General features: G+C 40.4%; 1 long non-coding RNA gene across 4 annotated transcripts; it reads left to right on the forward strand.

Annotated features, from left to right (window-relative positions):
* The first annotated feature begins 1,706 nt into the window (after nucleotides 1–1,706).
* Nucleotides 1,707–14,949, forward strand: LOC134164107 (uncharacterized). 4 transcript variants are annotated; one of them, XR_009964995.1, is made up of 3 exons: nucleotides 1,707–1,945; nucleotides 9,773–9,905; nucleotides 10,483–12,346. It is a non-coding gene; the product is annotated as an uncharacterized LOC134164107 (long non-coding RNA). The 4 variants fall into 4 exon arrangements; XR_009964994.1 differs by lacking the exon at nucleotides 1,707–1,945 and adding an exon at nucleotides 14,791–14,949 and having other exon boundaries at nucleotides 9,255–9,905; nucleotides 10,483–10,544; XR_009964993.1 differs by lacking the exon at nucleotides 1,707–1,945 and having other exon boundaries at nucleotides 9,255–9,905; nucleotides 10,483–10,544; nucleotides 11,937–12,346.
* Nucleotides 14,950–23,920: the final 8,971 nt, after the last annotated feature.

A 23,920-nucleotide genomic window follows, 5' to 3' on the forward strand; every position in this document is an offset into this window, starting at 1 on the left:
CCTGTTGTGTGTGGTGTGGCTTGCAAGGACTGAAATGGATTGGAGGAGCAGGCAAGCATTATTGAAAGCCTGTTAGAGAGCTTTCAATTGAAAACCCGTTAGGAGCAGGTGAGCGTTATTGAATCAATTTCTTACTGATACTAGTGTCTGCCAAGAACTTTATGACTCCTTACCAAAGATCTCAGAAATGCTGATATGGTGTACGAGGTTGTAGGGCAGCCACACCACGGCAGCATCAGACGTTTTTTGTCTATTTTCTATAACTCTGCCTTCTTGCCAGAGCATGCCTTGTCATGAGTTCTGTGGGATTTCATTGTCTTTTCAGCTTCTAAATGAAACAGTGTGTCCCAGACAATATTTGATCTCAGCACTGCATTATCTTCCCCTTCTAAGTACTTCAATTTCATTCTTTTTCAGTGTAATAAACCTGAGAACCCTGTCTCAGTGCCATCCTTCCCCCATTCTTCAAAACTGCCTTGAAAGTCCCTCGCTAGACTATCACATGCTCATCACTGATTTTCCCCAAGGGCTTTGTTTCTTGTAGAAACACAAGTCTTTAGGGTGGTTATCCTGAGTTTACTTTTCACAAGGGACCTATTTTCTACTCTTAGCTGTAGAAAACTCCTGCATCTTTTCCTCTCCCACAAGTTTCAGACTTTTTCTTTCTTCTAGACTGCCTCATTCTCCATTAAGGTGAGATACTGACCAGTCACAACAGCACTGTTCCTGCTTCCTGGAGAAACAGAATTTTGCTGTCTAAATTTCTTAGGCAGCCTTGAAGAAGTTCTCTTATTTTCACCTGTCAAAGGCAAAAGTAAGAGGATGGCTTTTATTTTTAAAACAAGTGGTCATGTGAAAACCATGGGACATCGAGCCCTACTGCCTTTGTTGATTCTTGAGTTAGGCTGTCTCGTAGTTTATAGAGTTGAGCTGCACAGTATCAAGATGCATTTAAAAATGGGGCTTTAATCCGAGTTTTTGCAGTCTCTGTCTTAAACAAATAAGGCACTACATCTATTAACTGGGGTAGGTGGAGGATACAGACATCATGCACTAGATGAATAGTTGTTTTGTTGTGTCTCCCTGGTATCAGTGTGACTGTTCTCTATTGCTGTGATCCATTTCTTTCTCATTTTGTATTTAGCTATAAGAAGTAAAGGAAAGGATATTGGACCTACAATATTAACCTATCCTAGAACTGTGCATCAAGTCCTGTAACCTTGTGGAGCATTTTTTGAACCATCCAGTATAACAGAAAACAGTTATTTTTAATACAGCTGTAGCATTTCTCTAGATAATTCACAAACATGTATATTTATTAATACTCTCTTAGTCTGTGGAATTGTGGAAGATACTGCTCTAAAAACATATTGACTCATTCCTGTTACATTTTCAGGGCAGTTTTGTCACAGGATTACAGCAATATTATATCCTGGATGATTCTGGGGCTTCTGGAAAGCATAAGCATATGCGTTTTCTGGAATAATAATCTTACAATATAGGAAATAGGCAAGGTTCTTAAATTCTTATGATTTTAAACCTGGTATCTTGCTAATTTAAAGTCAATGTTTTGTGTGTGCTATCTGTAGCTGAGTTATTTCAGTTGCACTTTTGTAAAAGACAAATTACTTAAACTGTTCATTTTGCTGTACATTTTCTTGTATAGTTTTTTTTTTTTTTGACAAGTTCTCCATGAACTCAGTAAGGTACAGCTTGCATTCAAGTAGTTTTATACATTTATTTGACTTTTGCAGTGCTGAGGTCTTTGGATCTTGAAAAATGTCTGAGCTAGCATGTTTTCCAGCCCTTCTTGGAAGTCCTGGGAGGTGAATTCTAACAGCTGTCATTCATTAGCTTGAGCAGTTTCTTTGTTTAAAGAACAAACCCCTGTGCTTATTCTGCAAGGGAGACCTACTGGATTTTTAAAGGCTTTGGTTATTATTTGGTAAGTTCAGAAGCTGTTGAGATTCAATGTATTTTTCCCCTCCCCCTAAAAGTTTTCCCTATAATTTGTGGGTATAGTGAAGCAAAAGATAAAACCTATGTTCTTTGTTTTGTCTCAGTTTCCTTCTGTACTCCTAAATCCAGCCTCTGCCTCATCAGAGGGTCATGGAACACATAGGGATGATAATGGTCCCACTGCCTATGACCTGGTATTCAACATGTGGTCCATGGGTGGTTAGGGAGGGGATTATTCTATCACAGGACAAGAAGTCAGGATGCCTATCAAAATTACCAGGCAGCAGGCTTAAATCAAGCAAAGGCAATTTGTTTTGTTTTGTTTTTTAACACAGCATGGTATAGATAAACTATAGGACTGATGGACACAGGCTATTATGGGGAACAGGAGTATAAATGGGCTCAAAAGGAACTGAAGAAAATCACAGGCTTTTAAATGCACAGATGCAAAACCAGCCTCTGGCTCTAGCTGTTCCTGAACAGCAAATCGCCAGATCTCACTAGGGTGTATTAAAGGAAGAGTCACTCTTGCCCTGTTTTTTTGTACTCCTTTCCAAAGTACCCATTATTGGCAACTGCCAGAGGAGGGAGTCTGGCTCCTTATAGATTTGGTCTGATTCACTGTTGCTGTCCTTATGTTACCAACCTCCTACATGTGTAAAACAGGAGCAGGATTCATGGCTGAGCACACATTTCTAGTGTGAAGAAAAAATGTAGAAGTCATGTCCTCAGCCACACAACAACCTGTTCTCTCTTTGTTAATATGCAAGGTTAATGAGCATAAATGCATCTAATGGACCTAAACACTTTCCCTAGACTAAGAGCAGGATTGTGTTAGATCCTGGGGTGGTTTGAGAAGAAATTCTTAATTCTGCTGTGGTCTTATTTGGTTAGCTCACAAATATTCAGGAACAGCAAGAAAAATGCAGGCTTCCAGTGTAGACCAATGCCAAGAATGTAATCCACAGTTTGTCCTTAATCATATGAGTATCATCTCAAATGTTTCCAGTGCTTTTGGCAGGAATATTAAATTACAAAATCTAGGATGCTTGCCAGAAACAGAAAGCAAAAGGTTCAGAGTGAAAGCAGTACCACTGCTCTATGCTTCTGCAGGAGCAACATGGCATGTCAATATGGACAATTACTTTGAAAAAAGAAATTAAAAGGGCAACTTCTCATGTCTTACGGTAATTCCTTCCAACTAGTTACCAGTACTAAAATATGTACTGTTTGGTGCCTGGTGACAGTTCAGGATGTAAATGAAGGTGACTATCTTGTCAGTTTATTGAGCTTTTCTTTCATGGAGCAGGAAGTACTGATCTGTCTTATTTCCAGCTCGGGGTAGACCCTGACTTTGGGTTTGTCTGTGTGCTTGAAGGAACTTGCAGAACACTGTGGGGTTGCTTCAGATTCACTCTGATAGATAACCAAGGGCAGAGGTTGAAGATTGACACTCTTGTTGACTTTACCATCAGAAGGTACTTACACTTTTGTAGAATGCATCATTGACTACACAAAGAGTCCCATGATAGAGAGCTGGAGAACTGTAAGGTCTTGTATGTATGTTAAGCCTTCTTTGAAAATTACATGCAACTCGCTACTTGCTTTATTTGTCAAGGTGTAAGCCCTGTTTGTCTTTAGAGAGTGAACCTTTAGCCATTTCTGATGAAATTGTTAGAATAGGGTACTATAATGGATATAAGCTGTCCTACAGAGAAAAGGACAAATTATAAACTATCTAATTGATACTGGAAAAGTTTCATCTTGCATCAGACATGTTGACTTTGACACATTTTTTCTTGTTTCTCCCTTTTCCTGCTCTCTGTCCCACATGACTGCTTTTCCAGGGTCTGCAGAGCAATGTCTGACATTCTCATCCCTTCCAGGCAATACTCCAGTTGCTTCTGCAAAAGATAGAAACAGAGATGACTTACTCAGTAATACATACAAATTTTGTCATTCTATTTGTATTATCTTTCTCATGCTTTATTGAAGAACTGTCCTTAAGATCAGCTAGAAATTCCAGCTGTACCTTAACCCAAAATACACACCTTTCTGAAAAACAAGGATGCAGAGATGTTCCTTTATTGGCTATTCTTTTAAAATAAGAGGAGTCTGAGCATCAGCCGCTGGATTTTAAGTACCTACCCCATTTGGGTCCATTGATGCTATGTAGTTACATAGAGCTGGTAACAGTATTTTATTGCCATGCAATAAAAAAATAGTGGTTTAGCACCAATGCCAAAAAGCCTTTCTGGATGGTGCTATACTTTGCTGGTGCCTCCCACTCCTCAAGTGTCCAACCTCAGGTGCAAACATCACAGAATCGGTCTCTGATTTTTGTTGAGAATGGGGTGGCTGAAAAACACTTTTAACCTTCATGTCAGACAGTTGTGCTTTTCTGTGGTGGCAGGAAAAGGGTGGAGAGGAGGAAGTGTTGACCTCAGAGCTGCTTTCAAGCTTATCTTTCTTGCATTTCCTTGGTCTGTGGGGTTTTTATGTCTGCCAGCTGGGACTCGTCTGTGTCTTACTTTGAAAGCTGATTGACTCTTTAGGATGCTTAAAAGACCCACATATACTGTTGCATTTGCACCAGATATGTTAAAAGTCATATTCTGTATCACATAGGCAATTGAAGCCACAAACAGAAATTGGGATGCATTTTCCAGTTGTTAGTCAACTAGGGATAAATATAAACATGAGAAAACATCTAGCTTGTTATTTTGATTCCTTCTGCATCTCTGCTCATCTGAAAGAGCTTGAAAGAGCACTGAAATTAGAGGAAAGGCGACAGACCAAATACATGGAGGAGCAATGCACACTGCCTCTCTCCTGTGAAAACGAAGATACAGGTTCTAGAAAGCTTTAGAGGCACAAAGCTTGTTAAATCCATGGCACATTTTTCAGAGGAAGCCAGATGTATTTAGGGAAATGTTGCTGGCAACATTAATGTTGCTTAAAAAACCCCACAATTGCTTTCTAAACATAGAATCATAGAATCATAGAATAATTAGGGTTGGAAAGGACCTTAAGATCATCTAGTTCCAACCCCCCTGCCGTGGGCAGGGACACCTTATGCTAAACCATATCACCCAAGGCCTCGTCCAACCTGGTCTTGAACACTGCCAGGGATGGAGCATTCACAACCTCCCTGGGCAACCTATTCCAGTGCCTCACCACCCTAACAGGAAAGAATTTCCTCCTTATATCCAATCTAAACTTCCCCTGTTTAAGTTTTAATACAGCAGTAGTTACTTTTATCAAAGGAAATTGTAAGATGTATTTCCTTGTTAACTGTATGCCTAGAGACTTTTTTTTTCTGTTGAAGAGTCAGCTTGACTTTTTGTTTAAACAATACCACAGGGTAACTAATTAGAGTGCTAAGGAGAACTGACAAAGTAGTAGCACTGGCAGAGAGAAGAAAATCAAAGCTTCCCCCTTGTTAGTGTCAAAATGTATGTGACTGAGTGACAACCTAGTTAGCTAATTCCATACAGGAGTTATTTTGCTTTGTGACCTCTGTTTTTAAAACCGTGGATGCATAACTTAGAGTATATGGAAGCAAGTTAGGTACACTTGCTGAAAAAGCATATCTTCCAAAGACTCTTTGGCAAGGCATTTAGACCCTCATGTAAGCTCCAGTTCTTCAATTGCCATGTTTGCTGAGCACCTGTGAAGACGTATCAGTTGCAGAAGACAGCCAATTCACATGCCTGTACTGCAAACAGTGTTATGCTGGCACTGTAATGTGAGCAATTGAAATGCATAAGTAGGTGAGTACATGGGATATCTGAGGCTAAAATAGACCCACTAAACATACTGAATAATTAGCTTTACTGAAACCGGAAGCAAAATACCCAGCATTTAAACAAGAAATGCTGGCCTCTTTTCTGTGTACATGAAAACTGAAACAAAATTCAGTCTTGGACCACAATCTCAGATAGGCTTGGAGTCCTAAATGAAAGAAAGGACACAAATTCAATAACAGAATTCAAAGCCTCCAGTAGGTTCCAGACTCAGCACGGGATGATACAGGAGAGTGGAGCATCTCTTTGCAAATCCTTATAAAAGTCTTATTGAAGGAACAGAGGGATTACATAGCTGGTTTTCATGTGTTAAACTTGTCTTTCAACTGAAAAGAAGGCCTAGTTGACTTCAGTGACAAAATAGGACTGTATTAGGCACTGAGTAGGATTTCACGACTTCAGGTTTATTGCACTTTATATTCCCTTGGGAAATAGTGGTAATTGCCTGTCTTCCCCTTAGAGAAGTGGCTTTGTACTGATCTGTACCAGATACTCTCTGCTTGATACATTATGTTCTGCAGAGCTGGTAAAAACCCTTCACCCCAACTTTTAGCATATTATTGTACTGCTTAGTGCTGGCATGAAATTAAATAGCAGCAGTTTGGGACTCATGCTGCTTTGTGCCCTTATTTTTTAATATTTTTTGTATTCATGGGTCCTGTCGTTTTATTATAACATCCTGCATAATATATGGGGTACTTTAGTTGAGAATAAACTGGTCATTCAGATTTTTTTATTAGTCCTTTTTGAGGCATGTCGGTCAAGTCATACCAACTGTAAAACACTGAGCAATGATTAATGAACCCTTTAGAGAATGCAGGTGAGTTCTGCTTCACATTACAGTTAACAGTTTTCTCAGAACATTTGTTAATGCTGTAAGCTTCCATATCTGGGAGATTTGCTATGTGCTGGGCCCTATTAAAACAGCCTAGTTTCCTGCTGGCAGACCATAATGCTTTAGAAAAATATTGCCAATCAGAAATGCTGGCCACAGGGTCTTACATAGAGTTTGTTTGCTTCTTGAGCCTCTTCTTTGAAGAATGCTGGGGAGCTGCAGTCCTGGTTCTTACTGCTGAGAGCTACTTCCTCTTGGGACTTCTGAAAACTAGCATAATGTGATTCAACTTGAGTATCTAAAACTGACTGCATGAATCATTAGGTAGTAAGCACTCTGGGGCCTCAGCCAGTCTTCCTGTTCTGCATTTAGGTAGCGTGTAAAATTATAGGGGTTTGGATCTGAGTGTCTTATGACCTATGCAATACTCTAGATATTAATAGTAGTCATAACTAAGGGATATAGTTTGTCTGCTTCTGATCTCATCAGAGCCATGTTTCAAATCTTGCAGAGCTGATTGTAGGAATTTAATCTTTACACCTCAATCTTCATTATTTGAGCAGCGGACCAGTCATTGTAGTAGCTACTCTGTTCCACACACAGCAGTTCCTCACAAAGTAAAATAAAAACAGTGAGATGGAGAAAAGATACTTGATGTAAATGCCATTTGAGTAAATGAAACATCTCTACAACTACCTGAAAGGAGGTTGTAATGAGGTAGGGGTTAGTCTCTTCTCCCAGGTATCAAGTGGTAGGACAAGAAGTAATGGCCTCAAACTGTACAGGGGAGGGAGGGTTAGACTGGCTATTAGGAAAAATTTCTTCACAAAGAGGGTGCTCAGGCATTGGAACAGGCTGCCCAGGGCAGTGGTGGAATCACCGTTCCTGGAAGTGTTCAAAAAACATGTAGATGAGGCCCTCAATTACATGGTTTAATGGTGGACTTGGCAGTGCTGGGGCAATGGTTGCACTTAAAAGGTCTTTTCCAACCTAGTTGATTCTATGATCAGGCATTGTAACTCTGCAGTGTGCAATTGGAAATGAGGACTTCTGCGATGTCCATGCAAACATGCCAGAAGGTACAATATTTTCCATATAATTATCTTAAAATTATATTGCCTATTCAGTAAAATTTTTGATTGGACACTGATTATCAGCAAAGCACAAGGAAAGATTAGGGGATGCATTGTTGCCCAAGCCAGCTGTTCAAAGATGACTCGAAGTCACAAGTTTCATTTAAAATATATAATAACTTGGGGTTCATCTCTATTTGCTGTCTTGCTCAGGGACTCAGATTTTTTTGGCTTAGGATCTGTAACCAGGCTGATGAAAGACTATTTTTATCAAGGGAGTTGAAGGTCATCTGTAGTCATGGGATTGCGTGAGTTAGCCTTCAGGAAGAAACACCAGATACTACATTATTTAGTGACATGGAGTAACATTATTGTCCTTTTAAATTGCTTTTCAGCACCAGGGAAAGATGACATTTCTAGTGATTCTTACTAAGAATGTGGATAGACCCTCTTGTTTCTGTGTTTTCAAGGAATGATAGTGAATCTTCTTTATAGCCATAGGGAGATCACATTTTGTGGCATGTGGGGGCAAACCATTTCTTAGATCAGCATGCTTGTGTGCGAATGCATGATTCCTTAATGGAATGCCCATGTTTCTCTGAGGGGGCTACAGGTGTGTCAAAGCAGGGCTTGCAAAGAGCAACCATGATTCAGGCACTCTCATGACACTGGAAGAATAAAAGTGAATGTTGCTGAGAACCATAAAGAATTACAGAATGTAACCATCCTCCTTTTAATCTAATCTTGGCGGCTAATCCTCTGTGAGCAGCAACATTTATGACGTTCAAAATGGAGTTTGAGTGAACTGATTCCAGAAGCTCATTGATGGCCTCAGTGTAGCCTAAAAGCCATGTGTTCTTAAATGTAAAATGCAAAACACAAAACCTCTGTCAGACTCTCCTCTACACTGTAGCTTGCAGAGGGAACTGGCAGTTAGCTTGTGTGGACTTTACAGTAGGTCTACAATCTATCATGCCAGTGGCCACATACTCAAAAGTGCTGAAGTTCTGAGCTCAAGGTTGGGACCTGGAGGCCTGTGAGCCTTATTTATATAGAAAAGGAGTACCATGACTATATCTACACTTTCTTCCCATTCCCCAGTGTGCAGGTTAAACCAAATCAGACTATAGAAGATTAATTAGACTAATATACCTTAACCTATTTCTCCTTACTGAACTGAAATTTGTGTGCCTACATCATCCTATTATTGTTGCCCAAAAGATATAAGATACGCTTATACACCAGAATGTTGCATGAAATTATGTTGGCACTCATCTAAAATAACAGTGAGGACAGAGCAATTCCACACAGAACTTGGGGTAAGCTTCTTTTGTTTAACTATGGTCTTGTCTGTAAACTTTACTGCAACTGGCCCAAGTTACACTGGCATAATGACTGTCTTAATCTGAGTTAAGATCCTCCTTGGGTTTGGGTATGGGGTTTGGGGTTTGCTTTAGTTCCTTCTGGACAAAAGGAAATTAAAATAGTAGTAATTATAGTATAAGAACAGTAATTAGCAAAGCAGTTAACATGATAGAGAAGGCTGCAGTTTTATGGATGGGGAGACTTGAAATCAGGCAAAATCAGAGCCCCCAGCAAAGCAGAGACTAGAATGCAAGGTCTCCTGGTCACTTTTTCACAGTTTATTTGCACCTATGTGTTTGTATAAATCAGGGAAAAGACCTATGTAAGGGAGAGAGGAGGTTGTCTTATTCTTGAGCCTGTGTGACTTTCACAACCAGTTTGTGGCTGTGTGCAACTTTTCAGATACTCAGACTCAGTAGGTAGGGCTTAGTTCTCCCTTTTGGTAAGCAGAATTCATGTCCAAGCCTGAGGATATCTACACTCCTAGGCATAGCCTAATCTGGGAGCATTTATTGATACATAATGCTAGATCTCACAAGCAATCTGAAGTGACATAGGGACCTTACTGACTGCTGAGCCTATTTGGCATAATCTGTCCTCTGCAGTGGGAAGAATAAGCAGCAGGTAACCATATTATTTCTAATGCCAGAAGAAAGTGGCCTGTATCCCAGGTAAATTTTTAACAGAAGGTGGAAAACTAATCTGTCATAAAGAATTCATTCTTTCCCATTCAGGCTATGAGGAAAGTTACACTGATCAAGATGCAAAGATTGCCAGAAGAAACAATAAAAGATTGGAACAATTGTGAATTGTGCAAAGACATAGGTTTCTCAGTCATAGGTTTTGGGAATGGTTTGCTGCCTAAAGGTAAATTTTCCAGTTTTTTTGCAGAAGCAATGCTGTGCTTGGTACTTTTTGTAAGACTTCAAATATTACAATTAGAGGAGGTGTGTTTGGTCCACTCCTTCAGGAGCTGGGAATCTTCCTGACTTAATGCCTACTGTCGAATGTCCAGTGTTACAATGAAATATTTCATAATGGCAAAGTATCTCTGGGAATATTGTGTGGATGAAATAACTTATTGATACTTACGTTTCACTGACTAGAAACGTTCTGAGTGGTATTACAGGATACTGCAGGAATAGCACCTGTAGCTGGAAGGGACTTTGTGTAAAATTCTCATGACTGCAAACCCTAATGAAACTTTGTAAGCAACAATGAGAAATATAACAGCAAAATAATAATTTAAAAAATAAACAAGGCAAACCCAAACACACACAAGCCCAACTAAGAAAGAAACTCTAAGAAAGAGTATCCTTTTGTGTGATACTTAACCATATTTCTCAAACTTGCATGTGATAATTATGTTTGAACACTAGAAGCCTTATTTTCATGCTATCCTCTATTTGCATGTTAACTAAGAAAAGGGCATTTGTCCTCACAGTTTCAAAAGCCTACAAAGCAGAGGAAGGAGATGCTTATGAAATCAGCAGGAAATTTTATCTGGTAAGAAAAACAAGAGTGTGCTATGGTCACATGCTTCTTTTCCAGCAAGAAGTGCTTAGAGGGGCACAGCAACCCATATTTTCTACTCATTGACTCACAGAAGTGAGTCTGTACAAGCCTTGCTGGCTGCCAATTTTCAAATACTGTTTCAGTGAAAATCACTTTTGAAATAAAAGGGAATTAAATTAATTGCCAGTTCTTGAAGCATTTATTAATAAAAGACTGGAAGAACTCCAGACAATGGAGGCGATGAGGCCTTGTTGTCCTCACTAAGAGGAAGTTATGGAGGCAGTACTTGCATACTTGTGCATATATGGATCTATCTTACCTCAAGGTGACTATGGCTATGTCTGTATTAGTGAGTAGCACTGTGCAATAGGAATTGATTTGTGGAGCTAAACAGTGCTAAAGGCCCAGTGTCTACACTATATGCTTTTTCAAGGTGGTTAATTTGGACTGGTTCTAGCCAGGTCCCATGGACTGACTGCCCTTTAGCAGCTGGAGCACCAAAGCTGAACTGATCAGCATATTTTTTTCTGGTTTCTGTCCAATTTTATGTTATTCTTTTCATAAGGAGGGTTAAAAAAAAAACGGTGGGAGGATACTGAAAGATAAGATGCCTGAGGAGAAAAACTGAAGTATGAGAATGGGTGTGCTTCAGAGCAGAAAGGAGGAAGCATGGTGAGAGGAAGAGAACAGGACTACTGAAAGGCCATCCACAGGGAAAGTGGCCACCCAAGATTAGAGGTAGTTTGCGGCTCACATACGATTAAATACAGACAACAGAAATTGGAACAAATTGGTGCTATAGTGAGTATAGCTCTTCATTTGTGGAAATGCTGGACTAGAATAGCTTTAATAGACTTCTCTGTTAGCTTTACCTTCAACTGCTGAGAAATTTGTGGCATACCAACTTTACCTTAATCATGAGTCTGATTTAAAACCCCAAATGGCCATAACAAAAGAAGGAGAGGAAATAGTGGGTGTATGCATGTGGTTCCTTATGTGTGTGTAGTTGATTGTGTCCTGTGGCTTTGCAGAGAGCTAAAGCATGATCCAGTGGATAAAACAGATCAGTAAAAGCTTAAGGCTTTTCCAGGCAGCTGTAACTGTTTTTTAAAGGTGGCCACTCACAGTGTAGAAACCTTCAGAGCTTCCACTCCACAGACAGAGGGAGAATGTTAATACCCAGGACTATTAACTTGAGTTTCAGATTTAACATCAGTTAGTTCCTTTAACCTCTGGCCAGTGTGGACCGGTCGTCTGCTGTAGATGGTGCTGGGAGATCCAAGTTTTAACAGAAATACCTGGGCTGTGAAGCTGTGCTGGCCAGGCAATGTACCAAGGCTGTGTTAGAGAAACAAACTCTTCGGGTTGGCTTTTTTTTTTCAGTTCATTGTAGTTCCTCCTTTCCTGAGGAGGGGTGGCTGGGGACACCTGATAAGAAGCACACTGAAAGCTTCTAGTGCTATGGAGATGGTGTTCAAAACTTTATGGACTTCTCACTACTGGTATTAGAAACCAGCTGGGTCAAGTGGCACAGACCAGACCACTCTTGTTTCCTGAAGGCATTTTCATTTGAAGAAATCATCAGTGCAACTTTACACTCATTGAGTAATTCAAGCAATGAAAAGTTTATTATTTGTGTAGCTATCTTCATTAACAATGTATTCCAGTTATTTCCTTCTTAGAGAGTGAAAGGGACTTTGACAGACTGTGACAAACACTTACTAGGTCACCCCAGGAACATGTTTCTGCAGTTGTCTGGAATCTTTGAAAATCTGAGTCATGTCATTTCCCAATTCAAAGTTTCACTGGGGAGCTCCTTCTTGTCATCTCCCCACACCCATGCCTGCTTGCACACCACAAAATGTTTCACATGTTATCACAAGTGACTTACCAGGGGCAACTGTTACATTACTGTAGACAATCAAGGTCCTTTTTTGAGCACAACTGTAACTACATATTGAGCTTGCCTCCCTTGGTTTTGGGGGGTTTTGTTTGTTTCTTGGTGATTACATTCATATAAGACATCTAAAACCAATTTTGAACAAAGATGCTGCAAATCCACCTGCAAAACAGCAGTAATTACAAATGAGCAAACTTACAGTATCAAGATTTCCTTGAAGACAGCTGAAGAGCAGGACAAACAGATAAACTAATCAAACATACTTCATTAGTCTACAAATGCGCTATTGTTTCTAATAATTAAGTTTGGGTGTTCTGCTTTTTACAAGATAAATTACTGGCAGATTTGATATTGACAATTGGCCATATTGTGTTCAGGGATAAAACATGTAGCAAGACAAACCATTAGATGCAGCTGAGCCTCCAGGCATAGCAAAAAAAAAATCTATCCTAAGTATGAATAAGTGGGGGTGGGGGGTGGGGGGGGTGGTTTTGTTTAACACTAGAATAGCATGAATATTTTCTTCCCACAGTTGAAAAAGCTTTTCTTCCCATAGTTGAAAACACCAATCAACCCAAGTATTAGTAAATGTGAATCTGACCATCCTGCATAGGTGAAACCTGCAAGGAAACATGGTAAACGTGTAGTAAGCACAAACAATTTTTCCAAAAGAAGTAGCTTGCTTAGTTGAAAGTAAGAACTAGTAACAATCACAATTGCTTTACCAACTAAGGGGAGAAGAAAGGTCCATGGACTGGATCCCAACCATGGATTATTTCTCTTTTTTACACTGGCAATTACATTTTCTGTTCCCTTTCAGCAGGCATGACTATAAAATGTACTAATCAGATAAGTGCTTACTCTGAAGTGGAGCATTTTTCGTCCTTAACTTTTTTGCTTTGATGAAAAAAAACAAAGAAAAGGATGTTTGAAGTCCACAGTATAGAATTTAACCACATGCATGGGAATAGAATTGTTTTAGACCACAAATATCAGAATGGTCAGATCTGCATTCTGTTATTTTTGCCCATCATTTAAATCATCTTGGCTGTCCCTTTGTTGCCTTTGACTTCATCTTAAAGATGCTGGTAGATAAAATAATCTAATTGAGGCTCTCTGAATTCTGGTTTCTGGTATGTGAGTGTAAGAAATTATTTCATAGTCAAAAGCATGGGTTGGTTTTTTGTTTGTTTGCTCTCTCCTCTTCCTGTTCCTTAAGAAAAGCTGGGTTTGCTCAGTTTAGTCAGCTCAACAGCCAAATATTGCATCTTCAAAATTTCAAACTGATGCCTAAAAAAGTGCTAAAGTGGTGAGGCGAAGTGTGCTGTAACAGTGATCATACTAGATATACTTTTGCAAATCTCCACATCCTTTTTTTTTTTTCCCCCCACTATAGTTTTAATATTGTTTTTATCCTTAAATCTCTTCTATTCTCATGGCAAAAGTTAAGGACATTTTTTGAAATGCATATGTTTTAATCTGTCAGAGGCTTTTCCTCTTCAAACTAGCCACTGTAATATCTTCAGACAATTATTAATTACTTGTGTTTCAGGCTCGTATTTGCCAGTTGTCCTTCCAAAGACATAATTCTGACACTTCCCAAACCAGGGGCAGAAAGAGATTTACAAATCAGCAAATTCTGCAATTCTGTTTTCATTCCAAACTAGAGTGAAAGATAATTATGAAGCTCCCCACAGAACAGCAATCTGAAAAATGTTGGCTTGCCAATTTCAACAAATTAGAACTGAGGCAGAATAAGAGAGTGCAGGCTTCCAATTCCAAAAGCCCCTGGGTTTGCCACAGAAGCTGGGACTTCCTTGTTCCCTTTCATGTAGTGGGATGGCAGGAGATAGAGGGGAGCATCTGTGATTCTCTGATTTCTAGACTATTGGGGCAAGGAATTTGAAAATCCTTCCTGAGAGGGCTGCCAGGATCTGTAAGGCTCCTGATATTTCTGACTTTAGAAGAAACAAATCTGCTTCATAGGCTGTCTGTGGGCCAAGACAACAGAAGCACTCCCCAGAGTCTGTCTACTGAACTTCTGAGGAGCTCAGTGAGTAAAGCACCAAGAGTTCAAGCAGGATCCCAAGGGAAATGTCTTTGATTTAAAATGTATTCATTAAAAGTTCCCTAACAACTGTAATTGTAGATGAGGAAAAGCAAGTGGTCTGCATAACAATGACTGAACATCCCAGGGAAAGTTGCCAGCAGTGACTGGCTGCAAAGTCAGATGCAGCTAATATAAATCTCACAGAATTTCTGCCTCATGGTGTCTCACAGTGACATCACATCTACACTGACTTAAAACAGTACTGACACCTTTCCTCAGTTTTATAGCCACAAGCTTGCCTGATCTTATTCCTAAACTCTGAAATGCTTTCAGAGTCATCTGACAGTTGTCCACAGGACCCGTAGATCGAGCAACTGAAGACTGATCTGGACCCATGATGTGTCTGAACTGCAGTGTTGGCTCAAACTCTCTTTTTTTATGACACTTTGGACATATGTAGAAATTATTGTCAAAACCAGTTAATATTTGATTAAAAAAAAACCAAACAAAACTAACTAAACCTGTGTAATGTCAAAATAAAACCCAACGCTTTCCAACAGTTTTGTTTTGTTTGTCTAATATTTTTAAGCCACCCTTTTTGTTTCCCTTCATGTAGTCCAGTCTTCTTTCTCTGTTTGCCTACTGGTCTGAAAGACCTGAAAAATCAAGATATATGTCATCGCTTATGTGGCAGCAGTTTGGTGTCTTGGTTCAAGACACAGCCAGGCATATGTTTTGAAGATGGCAAACAGGCCACCTTTTTTGTGCTTAGAAAGCAAATTTTTTTCCACTCAGAGTGCCACATTACAGTATTACTGCGTTCAGTTTGTGGAAGATTCTTAACACTGGAAGATGCTTTCACAAATTTCAAGAAAACACTCTAAAAATATCCAGTAAGCTATAGTGACAAGTGATATTTAGGTTGATATGAAGGTTTTAGTAATCACTCATCTTGCAGGCATTTTAGACAAAAGCAAGCCTGTTCAGAAAGCAGGCTGTGTTACCTACCACACATGCTGAAACACTGTCCCTTCACAAGCGGAGACATAAGCGGATGAATCCTTTCTGAAAGAGCAGCCTTTGGGTAGAAGGAAAAACTGGAAACACTGGAAAGAGTAAAGGCAAAGAACCTCCATCTGGAAAAGGTGAAAACCTTATGAGTCCTCTTCTTTCTCAAAATACTACTTTAGTCCTTGATGTGACTTCTGCAAAGACCACCTTTGCATCTACTAAAATATGCAGGGCATGTAACTACTGCAACTGTTAGTGCTAGTATGCTATTTGACTCTTCTGGAAATGCCACAGGATCCTTCTTTCCAATAAAGTGTACCTTTTCACTTGCAGAATCCATGTTTCAGTTTCTGCTTTCAGATTTCTCTATTGTTCTCTATTGTAAATCACTGTTCATGATTGCTTGTCAACAGCAGTGGCACGGTAGCTCTGGAGTAATTACTGTATTTGTTCTTCATGTTCATGATGCTATAATGTCGGAGGAGTTACAAGAACATATCCACATGCAGGACGTGGCCTCTACTGTTGACTTTAGATCAATTTTTCTGTCACCTAAAGGGAGCTGTTCACTTTATAAGGGGTCCTCTGGTTTCTCAATTCAGCTGTAAATGTTTAGACAAAGTTTACAGGCAGCAGTCCATCAAGATTGTCTTTGTTTGCTGTGGGGATACAAGGGTACTTCCTATCAGCTCCTACTGAGCACTGTACTGGCAAATCCTTAACAGAGGTATTTACTTAAGTAGAATTATTTTGAAAAAACTATTATGTGTGTACATTAGAGTTAATTTACATAGAGACTTCTGCCCCTCCCAGATACTGTGTTACTCAAATTGCTGTAGCTCATGGGATAGGTAACCTGGCAAAGCGAGTTTGGTTGTCCCAGGTACTTTAATTCTGTAGGTAACTTCTCCCTCTTACTGTATGCTGCATGGCAAGAATCATCTCTGGTTCAGTTATATTTACAAGAAAGTGAAAAGGCCTTTTGCAAAACTGAGCTTCCTAATTACTAAAATTAAAAAAGGAAAAAAAAAAGAGAGAGAATCTGCAGTAGAGAATAAAAAATGTTTGTGAAAATAGGCAGTGAGATGGATTCTGCTCTTAGCTGTATAGATTTAAATAAAAGTTGGTTTACTGACATGAAATTTACATTTATATAGGCATAACTGAAAGGCAACATTTGGTTCACTGCTTGTGTTGCAGTGGCAGCTGGGCCTCCTTTGTGCTTGCTGGATAGTAGACACTTCTACATGGTCATACCAAGTTCAATGACCAACTCAAAAGCATGGGAAATGATGCAAGCATCACCTATGCCAGGAGAGAGAAACGTAACTGAAACTTACTTAATTCTGGTCTTAATTCTGTAAGAGAAGTTGCAAGTTTGCAGCCCTTTCTCAGCTAGATAACTGCAAACACTGGCCAGTTACAAAAAACTACTATTTTTTTTGTGTTTGTGGATATTCTGACTTAGCCCTTCCATGCTTTTAAGGGAAGAAGGAGTCATAGGGCTTTAAATGGTGCTGATGATGTAGGAAGAATCTCACTCTGAATTTTCACTCACTTATCTGTACACTTACATAGTATGTTGTGGCAGATACATTTATCTGTTTTCTAAATCTCCCTTGCAGCTAAATAAAACCAAGTAGAACATCATGGTTTCTGTAACAAGACTATGAAGCCTCAGTGGCATCATTGTGCCGCAGTCATACTAAGTGAATGCTGGTGAGGCTGCTTCCAAGGTAGCTCCTAAGACAGGCTCTGAAGAGTAACCTGACCCTGTGCTCCCTGCAGAGGCAAATGCAGGGGAGGAGAGCTGCTCCCTGAACTTTTCTGTTAGTTGAAGGAGATGACTGTTAATGATAAAAGAATAATCTTACTTCCAATCCCATTGTTCTGTTTTCCAAACTGGTATCTCCATGGAGATTAGAACCCAGTTCTGAGTGTTCTAGATTCACCTCTGCTGCCAGAAGAGTCCACATTTAGTTAAGGATCAAGGTTAAAATATGCCTGCAGTAGAGTATAGTTGGTAGAGTGTAGCCCAAATGTGTACCAAGGTCAGGGCAGGGGGAAGGGACTATCTGAGCTGCCTAAAAGCTGCTGTCAGTGCTGTTAGCCTTTACCCAGTAAGAGCTGACTGAGCAGGCAAGACTCCTCTGCTGAGCTAAAGGCTCATTTAAATTATTTGTACAGCACAGTTTTGCTAAGCACCACTGAGAGTCTGGATTGGGGATATCACCTTTTTATTGCATCCTGAATTGCTGGATGTTTTTTGTTTTCATTGACTTCAAGTGGATCACCATCATTTTCCTGCTTATAATGCTGATCCAGAGCATGAACAAAAATACCATGGAGGAAAAGACAGGATGAGAGGCATACTGAGACCCATCTGCCAAGAGTGCAGGTACCTGCTTCAGATTTATTTATGCCAATCAACAGGAAATTAGCAGGGCTTCTTGCCCTGCCTTGTGTGGCAATGGGCATCTCCTGCACTTCACTTATGATTATTCTTATGATTTTCTGCAACTTCCAGTATCACTGTTAAGAAGTGCTCACCAGGACCAAAAAGACCACTAGCATCATCTGATTCAGTCCTCCTTCTACCATAAGTAACTACATGTAATAAGCACGTGGGCATTTTTAAGTATCCAGAAGGGTAGTTGTCTTGTTCTTTGTAGGTGTGAGAAAGGAAAGAGCCCCAGACTCTGATTCTTGGCTGGCATACTTAAGTAGGCTTTATTCCATAAGGTGGGAAAAGGCTAGAGGAATATCCATGCCTTTTAGGACAGGGAGTTTCCCAGAAAAGGTGGGTACCAGTGGGTTTCCCAAAAAGGGGATGTTTTCTCTAGCTAGAGCAAAGGCAATGGCTGCCAGACCTGAGGGTGATGTTAATGGGATGGAGTTCTTTATGGGAGCAGATGTGAAGAGAGGAGGAGAGATTTCACGCCAAAAGAGCTGTAGTGCTCAGGGACATGCAACTTTGCATGGCAAGTTTCTTATTCAAAATGTCCATAAAACATCTCTTTCATACTCCACCAATTTATATTGTGCCAATGCTTTACAACAAACATAAGGCTTCTAGGACAAGGCCAGAGAGCGAAAGGATAATGTGCTGCCGACCAAGGGCACCAAGTCTCCAGGTTTCTGCTATGGCAAGGAATTCATTAAATTTGCAGCCAGTCTGTACCCTTGTTCTCCTGACAGCATTGTTTAGCTGCTCTCACAAGCTGACAGGCTGGCCATTCTCAGTGTAACCCTTCTCTGCATCTTTTCCAGAACTGTTTTCTTCTGAAGTGTGAGAACCCAAATTGTATGCTGTGTTCTGGGGGAAACCCTAGAATTTGGTACACCTGCATCAGTGCTTCCCTACCTCTACCAGAGAAATATTGTCTTACCTAAGGCTTGTTCTCCTTTTCTGTGAATGGCCAAAGATTTATTCGTTGTTTACTTTAATCATCTTTTGTATGTTCTTGCTCATTGGACTTCTGACAAATCCAGCCTCAATCCTATACATCTCTGTCTCTACACTGTGTCTTTACTGACCAGGACTGTTTACTATTTGTTACTCCTAAGAAACTCTCTATGGTGTGTTTTTTTTTCCACCTACCTATTCAGGCCTAAAGTGCTTCCCAAGAAGATTTTTCTTTTGCTTGGATATATACATGGAATAGTTTTTATACCTTTGATCTAGATATATTCTAATCTTCCTCCACATTCAAGTCTCTCAGCTCTTCAATCCAGGTAAATTCACGATGATATTCCTTAATTTTACAATTTTCCCTTCTGAAGTTGAAAATTTAGTTACCAATCTGCTTCTGTTTGTCATTCTGTTCAGTGTAAATGGAAACAGTTGCTGAGAACTCAGCCCAGTGCTGTTTTCTGTGACTAGCTTTTTTGAGTATCTTCATTACTTACTAACTTGGGGTTGTCTCTTTATGTCGACTACTGAGAAGAAATGTGGCAGCTATTGTACACATGGCTAGCTGGGACCAAGTTTACTATTAGAAGTATTTGTTTCCCAAATAGTATCTGGGAAGTTGAAGTTGACCTTGGCACAATTCCCAGCAGTGTTTCTATAATAACATTTCAGTGACAGACCTCTTCTTGCACCATTATATTTTAGCTGCAAACCAGAAAAGCCAGATTTCAATGAGGGTCTGAATCGGAAACAAGTACCCCCAAAAAACAAAGGCTCTGAGCAGGTGGTCTGGGCTGCTGGAAGTGGAGCTTCCTGTTCAAGTATAATGGTGAATTTTATGATGAGTTAGATGATGATGAGTGACAGATGGCTTATTTTTTAATCACTTACAAAGATCACTTGATGTTTTCCATGTGTCTGGATGAAATGGCTAAACACTGAAGTAATGTGGTAAGATTGCAAATATCTTGGATATTGGCCTATTGGTCATATTCGCACAGGTCAGATATGGCTTCCATTTGGAACAGGAGTAGAGCAGTAAATTAGAAAAGGCCACTCCATGAGCTATCATTTTCCTGGGTTATGGAGACCAAGACAGCCTTTTCCACTGTAGGGCTGCTTTGTTAACCTGGAGTGCTGTGAAGGAAGGCTTCCCTCTCCCACACCACTAGCTCTATTTCATGGGGGTACCAACTGGATTCTTCCAGCCTATGGCAAGTGACTGTTTGGCCTGTAGCAATGATCATTATCTAGCAGAAGTTGTAAGTGGGTAAGTCAGTCCTGCGAAGGAAATGCATTTAAAATATTCCCAGCTGTTGCACCTACATCCAAGACTGAGTGCAGCTTGAACTCTTGAATCTAAGAAACATGCAAAGCAGTTTTCTCCTTCTCAGCCTGTCTCTTATTGAAATTAGCCTGCTGTTCATGTATGACAGGGTTTCTAAGCAGCTTCTGTTATACCACTCCTGACTTATAATGGCTCACCTGGCCTTCTCACCCTCCTTGGAGTCTAATCACAGCTATCTGATCACTTTTATAACCCTGTTCTGTGTCTTCTCTTACTTCATCATATTTCAAGCACAGACACAATCTGAAGAGGACCTGGTGGAAAAACTGCTGCTCCAAACCAGTAAAGGAATCTAAGCCAGTTAACACTGGCCAAAGAAGAGTTTGAAGTTGAAAGGTTGTCTATCTCAGACCTGCAGTAGCTGCCTTAGTGCTTGTAATAACGACTCTAGCTGTAGAGGTGAAGCCAGCAGGACACAGAAAGTTGGGAATCTGGAGGCTGGAATGATAGGCTGTGCAATGGGGAGTCTATGCGAATAACAGAGAGATCTTTCAAAAAAATGCACAGAAAGAAACTGGGCATAAAGCTGTGCTTAAAACTGCAAAGGTATTTCACATGCTGGCCTGTCCTTGGAAAGGAGACAAGGAGCAATGAGTCCTGGTGTAGTACTGTAGGAATCATAAAAGGAACAGGTATTTCATCTTCCGAAAGAGGCTTATGTCAGTCATCTGAGTACACAAGGCTAAGTGGGTAGGGACCCGGAGCCCCAGGTTCAAGGACTTCTTGTTCTCTGAGCTCAAGAGCCCATCTGCATTTAGCACCTGGGCTGTGACCTAGAAGCAGACTGCCCCCTCCCTCTGTTTCCCCCAGCTGGTTACTCCCTCCTGTGCACCACCTCACCTCGCCTCCAATTCTTCCCTCATGCCGGATGCCACAGCCAGCATCCTCTGTGAACAGCAGTCCACTGTGTGCCTGTGAGCTACAGGGAGGGTACTGCCGTGTCCCTGTCAGATGGGTGGATGACCTGGGTCTTGAGAGGTTTGTTTCCTAACAGGGGAGGAAGCACCAACTCTTGTCCCCTTTTCGTGTGGGAAGGGCTGCTTTCAGTGCTGTGAAGATTCACTTTGAGTTACCTTTGGATGCATGTAGAGGTGCAGTTATACCAGTATACTGTCATCCATTTTAAGGATGGGGGGGACAAGTGGGAAACTTGACAGCTGGAAACAAGGTAACAAGTGGAGGGGAGGAATCTTCAGTTTAATATTGCTTTTGATCTGATGAAAACCACTAGCTGAGGACTAATTTTCCATAATTTTGGAAACTGTTTCCCCTTCTCCTTCCTGCTGTTTTGCTTGCAATGCTCTTCAGGTGGGTGTGTTTTGACCTATTTCTTCGTCTGCACATGCCTAGTGAAGCATAGGGATTTTTAGTGCCTATTGGATAACATATTTCTTTATGAGTTTGCAGGTGCTCTTATGTATAGCTACATGCCCTGAGGTCTTCACTCTGGTTGGCAAATAGCACTTCCTAATGTGCTTACCACTTCAGATTGCATTGGATTGGCTGGCAAGGAGGTTGTCTCAGCCTACCCAGGTTACCTCTGTGACATTTCTTGTGTCCTATGCTTTGTTTGCTTGTGTCCTCTCAGAGGCAGAATACAGCAGCACTGCACAGCCTGGGGCAGGAGAAAGCAGTGCACTTCCCGGAAAAAAAAAGTCCCTGGGGACCATGAGAGCAGTCACAGCCTACTGTAGTTCTTCGACCAGGTCTTGAAAGAGTGACCTTGAACTAGGTGTGGGTTGCATGCTATGAAAGTGCTGTGGGTTCCTATGAGATGCCCTACAGCAACTAACCAGACTTCTTAAAGCTCCTGAGACATGCTTTAGCAAGTTGTCTCCTGGCAAAGAGTCTCTGGAAGAGGTATCATGCAATAACAAATGGGTGACTAAACAAGCTACGTGAGGCATGGTGCTTACTTCAGCTTGAGTGGTCAGTGCAGTGGAGAGCAGTCCTCTAATATACAGGGCACAGGGCCTGAGAGAAACTTTGTGAAACAGAGTTGTGCTGAGACAGGTTTTGGATCTCAGTAGCAGAGATCTGTGCATGTACGGGACTTGGCAGTGTTCTCATGGCGTGACATAAAGAAGATTAGGATCAGACTGTGATGCTAGGTAGTAAAGAGGAAAATGACGTTGTGACAGTCTGTATTTCTATAAATGCATTAATCTCCTAAAGTAATTAATAAAGGGGGACAGTTCAGTTGCATTTTAATTCTAGGACCAGAGGTGTAATCTATGATAGACTGAATAGTGCATTGTGTACACAGAGCCTGATTAGTCATCTTGCTTATTGGTTTGCTGGAGAGGAAATCACTTTTATGATGCAGCAACTTTCCATTCTGTTTATTCCATATTCTCTTCAGTTTTGCTTTTCCCATGTTCAACAGTTTTTCCTTCCATTTCCTGTATTTTTTCTCTTTGTTTTCTCCAGTTTTTCATGCAAGGTACAGCGTGACTGTAGCATTTTTCTTTGTTTTTTAGTTTAGCTCAGGAGGTACATAGTTTCTTCAGGAGGTAAAAATAGATTTATTTATTTTGCATTTAAAGGTTTCTGTGGGTTTTAGGTTTGGTTTGGGAGAGGTTTGTGTCTTGGGAGAGTTGATTTTGTACTGAAATAGCAAAAACAATCTGTTGACTTTTTGGTTGCATTGTTTTTGCTTGCAGGAGCATTCATTTGCCTTCCTGCTAGTCATCCTCTTCCAAAGCATTTTGAAAGCTCCTCACTGTTGTCAAATCATTGCTGATACCATTTGTGTGCAATAGACTATGTCCCAGAGAAGTAATTCCTTATACTTTTCATCAAGTAAATTCATCACTGTTGCAGAGGAGTTACTAACTTCCTGCTTGTGCAGATCATTCTGAAAATATCAAGGAGCTAAACTTTTTTTTTGCACTATATTAATTGTTCAAATTGCCATTGAATCCTTGGATTTAGTTCAACATATTTAGATGACAACAAACACCAGCTTTCATTCTGTTGATGATCTTGGACAGTTACAGTTGCCAGAGATACCGAAGTGAAATTACATTATTACAAATTAGACTATTATATTGCTTGACCAATGTAGCTGGAATTTGGGATTTTGCAGTTTATTGCAAATAGAGATGTATTCCAATGTCTTCGATACAATCCCTTGAATTTCTTACACATGCAGCCTTTAAGCAAGGGAATAAAACTGTGAGCAACAGGTCCTCTGTTCACAGCACTACATCACCTATGGAATTTGGCTGCAAATGTGAATGCTTAGATCTTCCTAGACTAAACACCTTGTGCAAGACTTGCAGCCAGCTGTAAAATCAAATGACTTCTAAGTCATCACATAGTATCCCCATAGGAACACTGAATATGTCTAACTAGCTTCAGAGATGTATCGGTGACTTGGGTTGGTCTCTCTGAGCCAGTGGCTCAGCCCTGCTAACAGCACGTTCCATATTCTTCTCCCCTATGTTTTTCAGCCTGTCCAAAGATTCATGTTAGACTGTTATTAATACCCAGGTTAGCTAGTGTGAAATGAGCTCATGCCCATGAACTCATGCACAAAAGATGCAGCTGCAGCACATGCATCCTGTCTGGAACAGAGGCAGGAATAGCATCCATTTCCTCAAGGTTTCCTACACTTCTCTGTGGTGAATAGTCTCAGCATCTT

Source organism: Pezoporus occidentalis, unplaced genomic scaffold (assembly GCF_034315485.1).
Source record: "Pezoporus occidentalis ecotype Australia unplaced genomic scaffold, CSIRO_AGI_Poc_V1 ctg211, whole genome shotgun sequence".
NCBI lineage: Eukaryota > Metazoa > Chordata > Aves > Psittaciformes > Psittacidae > Pezoporus > Pezoporus occidentalis.